At 36.7% G+C, this 4,724-nt stretch overlaps 1 long non-coding RNA gene across 1 annotated transcript in view; it reads left to right on the forward strand.

Moving 5' to 3' along the window:
• Positions 1-4,724, forward strand: part of LOC119472484 — a 12,154-nt gene that overhangs the window by 4,373 nt on the left and 3,057 nt on the right. The gene's annotated exons all lie outside the window — the stretch shown is intronic.

A 4,724-nucleotide genomic window follows, 5' to 3' on the forward strand; every position in this document is an offset into this window, starting at 1 on the left:
ATATATATATATATATATATATGTATATATACACACACACATTAGCTGGAGAACTGATTATTTTATAGTGCTACTACATCTCTTTTTCTTTAACTATATGGATTTTTGAGAAGCTCAATTATAATATCTAAAAATAATTAATAGAGTAATTCTAATTTTATATATCATACTTAGTTAATCCCAAAGGCTGAACATAGCATCTGAGCATACTTTCTATCATACTCTTTCTCATAAATTACTAATATTTTAAGCTATAAATTATACTGCATCATTATAAATTAAGTAATGAAAAATAGCAGTTTGATATATTTTTTTTTAAGTTCTGGGATACATGTACAGAACGTGCAGGTTTGTTACATAAGTGTACACATGCCATGGTGGTTTGCTGGATCCATTCACCCATTATCTACATTAGGTATTTCTCCTAATGCTATCCCTCCCCTAGCCCCCCACCCCCTGACAGGCCCCAGTATGTGATGTTCCCCTCCGTGTGTCCATGTGTTCTCATTGTTCGAGTCTCACTTATAAGTGAGAACATGCAGTGTTTGGTTTTCTGTTCCTGTGTTAGTTTGCTGAAAATGATGGTTTCCAGCTTCATCCATGTCCCTGCAAAGGACATGAACTCATTTTTTATGGCTGCATAGTATTCCATGGTGTGGTATATATGTGCCACATTTTCTTTATCCAGGCTATCATTGATGGGCTTTTGGGTTGGTTCCACGTCTTTGCTATTGTGAACAGTGCTGTAATAAACATATGTGTGCATGTGTCTTTATGGTAGAATGATTTATAATCCTTTGGGTATATACCCAGTAATGGGATTGCCAGGTCAAATGGTATTTCTGGTTCTAGATTCTTGAGGAATCGCCACACTCTCTTCCACAGTGATTGAACTAGTTTACACTCCCACCAACAGTTTCTCCTCATCTTCTCCAACATTTGTTGTTTCCTGACTTTTTAACGATCGCCATTCTAACTGACGTGAGATGGTATCCTATTGTAGTTTTGATTTGCATTTCTCTAATGACCAGTGATGATGAGCATTTTTTCATATGTTTGTTGGCCACATAAATGTATCCTTTTGAGAAGTGTCTGTTCATATCTTTCTCCCACTTTTTGATGGATTTTGTGTTTTTTTCTTGTAAATTTGTTTAAGTTCTTTGTAGGTTCTGGATATTAGCTGTTTGTCAGTTGGATAGATTGTAACAATTTTCTCCCATTCTGTAGGTTGCCTGTTCACTCTGATGATATTTTCTTTCGCGCTGCAGAAGCTCTTTGGTTTAATTAGATCCCATTTTTCAATTTTGGCTTTTGTTGCCATTGCATTTGGTGCTATTACCTTTTTATAACTTGTTAAAACATTGATGAATTAATTATGCTAAATTACATCATTCAAATCTTGACTGCTTTTACTAATCTACCTTATAAAATGTGTTGTCTAACCTTCTTTGAGTAGTTTTTATGCTTTCTTTGAAATGCATAACACATGTATTTAAATTGAAAAATGAGGCCAGACTTTTTCTGATTAACAGTGAGCATCATTAGGGCTGATAATGCTAACAAAGATCAGGTAGCCCCTTCACTACCTGAAGGAAGAAAAATTTCAGCTCTAAGATTTAAATGAAAATATGTTTAAGTAATGTAATAAGATAAAAACATTTTATAAAATATACCACCTTGGCAAAGGCATAGGGAATAGATAATATTTCAGCCTTTCCTGTCCTTGTTAAGTTTATTGAGTGAATTAAGATATTTCAAAGCAAGATAGTAATAAGCATAACTAGTAATAATTTGTTAAGTCTTGATAAAGCCTTTTTGTTATATTTCCCCAAAATTTTAGGAAGTCAGTGCCTTGTGATGAGTGGGCAGCAAATCATCTTCCAAGTCATGTGGCTTCTAGTTCATTGTTTTCATTAATTTGAAGAAGGACCTGGTTAAAATGCCAGGTAATAAATAAGCTTAAATAATTATTCATCATTATTTTTGGTATATAATTCAGAAAGAGCTCATATGATTAAATTGCATCATCATTACATAAGTCTCTCTATTTTTGCTATTTATTTATGTGATTAATATTTTTAGCACTTTTTTTGTGTGTGATGGAGTTTTGCTCTTGTTTTCCAGGCTGGAGTGCAGTGGTGTAATCTCAACTCACTGCAACCTCCGCTTCCCGGTTTTAAGCAATTCTCCTGCCTCAGCCTCCTGAGTAGCTGGAATTACAGGCACCCACCACAACACCCAGCTAATTTTGTATTTGTAGTAGAGATAGGGTTTCTCCACGTTGGTCAGGCTGGTCTCAAACTTCCAACCTTAAGTTATCTGCCTGCCTCAGTTCCCAAAGTGCTGGGATTACAGGCGTGAGCCACCATGCCTGGCCTTTTTAGCACTTTTATCTATAAAAATGAAAAAGATTAATAGAGTTAACACAAAACTACCTAATTTCATCAATAATTAATCATCATTTACAGATACATAAACTAACGGGGGGAGGGAAAAAGCCAGTCATTTCAGTAAGAATTGAATTTTCAATAAAAACTTACATTTTACATGTACTGTTTATAAAAATTTATTAGCTTTGTCCTTTTTATTGTGTTCTAATAATAGTTATAGTAACTGAACCCAAAATAAATATTCGTTAACCCTCAGAACCTTAGGTTACTGTCAAGAAGACAGTTTTAAAATTTCTTTTTCCACAGAGAAGGACAGAGTAAGATGCTTTCATCCTTAAAGGTGTATTACATGAGGGTTCAATTTTGTGGAAGAATTAAAATGAAATATGAGCTCAAAGAGGAAAAAAGAAATATACCACAATTCTAGCATTAAAAAAACGTGTTCATGAATACATAAAGATGTCATAGTGTATATAAAATCATAATAGTATTTAGATTCCACTGCACGCTTTTGAAAGAGTGATGGAACAGTTTTATTTTCAGAGTGTTAATAGATTATAAAATGTCAAAAATTATATTTTATAATTATTTAAATTTAAGGTGAAAAACTCTAGATGCTAACTTAAAAATGTGTGACATGACTCATAGTTTTTCAAAATTAATTTGTAAGTTTTTTTAAATGAAAAACTTTAAGACTACTGCTCTCTACAACCACCAACTGCTGAGAACTACTGCTTCCCCCAAGCTTCAGAAGGCCTTTCTGGGAACCTTGAGACCCAAAATGCTCTGTGGGATCTTGATGGGATTCCTGATAGCCATCTGGCTTAGAAATCTGTTGACCACACCTCGTGAATTCCAGGCCAACTGCAAAAGGAGCAGGCCACCCAAGCCAGTTTTCTCTTTACCAGTGGGAGAGGGGCATCTGCTCTCTCCCTGTTCTCTAGTAACTCATGTTGCTCACCTGGCACTGAGCAAGGTACCCTGGCAACAGCAGGGCATGGAGCAGGTCCCAGGAAAACTGGCCTCCTGGGCAGGTACCAAAATCTCAGACACGGCAGGGAAAAGATAAAGATCCACTTACTAAAACTTGGGCAAAAGGCAAGGATTTTGTTTCCAAGAACATGAAAAGGATTTATTATTAGAACTAGAACTGTAAGATCAAAAGGTCATGATGCAAAAAAGCCATGATAAGTGCCTGAGGCTCCTGGAATTTTACCTGGCTAGTTTCCCTCAGGACCTGGGGAAGCAGAAAGCACACAGACAAGGCTGAGAGATCCTCATCTGAATAAACGGTCTAAAGGAATTCAAGCCCAAGACCTTCTGACTCCAAAGCCTTCTGTTGAGTTGTGTCCCTCATAAAGATATGTTCAAGTCCTAACCTCCGGTACTGTAAATGTGACCTTATTCAAAATAGGGTCTTTGCAGAGACGTAGAGGGAAGACAGCCATGCAAAAACTGAGGCAGAAAGTGGAGTGATGCAGCTACAAGCCACAAATCCAAGGATTGCAGGTAACCTTAGCATTCCTGAAACTAGAAGAGGCAAGGAAAGATTCTTCTTTAGAAACTTCAGAGAGATCACAGCCCTTCCAGTACCTTGATTTCAGATTCTCATCCTCTGGAACTATGAAGGAATGAATTTCTGTTGTTTTAAGGCACTTAGTTTATGATAATTCATTACAACAACCCTAGGAAACTAATATACCTACCTACTGAGAGATTATAAGATGTCTCAGGGAATCAGCCACTTTCCTACTGTTTGATTTTATGCAAGTTACTAACCTTTCTAAAACTCAACTCAATTCAGCTAAACAAATGTTTATGTACTGCTTGTCACTGCACATTACATGTTTGCATGTTTTTCACAGTGGTGAAAAAGACAGACATAGCCAGCCCCGGACCCCACAGACTCTCACCGTAGAGACAAAAAGCTGGAGGTAGAACAAGAAATTAAAAATAACAAAAAGGGTGACTTTGTTTTTCAGCGTCATGCTGGGTCATTATTTAGCAGGGCTGCTCAAGGATAATTTGATTCCAAGGAGAATGAACCTTTGTTTGACTTTGCTATTTGCTATTGGATCAGAGCACCATTATGAAGTTACATGTTAATTTGTAGATTTCTGTCCAATAGGAAAAAATAATGCTAAAGGTTATAATTTTACGATCTGTAGGACATTAACAGTTTTTTGGGTTTTTTGTTTTTTGTTTTTTGTTTTTTTGAGACGGAGTTTCGCTCTTGTTGCCCAGGCTGGAGTGCAATGGCGCGATCTCGGCTCACCGCAACCTCCGCCTCCTGGGTTCAGGCAATTCTCCTGCCTCAGCCTCCTGAGTAGCTGG

The sequence above is a fragment of the Cebus imitator genome, unplaced genomic scaffold, assembly GCF_001604975.1.
Source record: "Cebus imitator isolate Cc_AM_T3 unplaced genomic scaffold, Cebus_imitator-1.0 Scaffold102, whole genome shotgun sequence".
In the NCBI taxonomy this organism is placed as follows: domain Eukaryota; kingdom Metazoa; phylum Chordata; class Mammalia; order Primates; family Cebidae; genus Cebus; species Cebus imitator.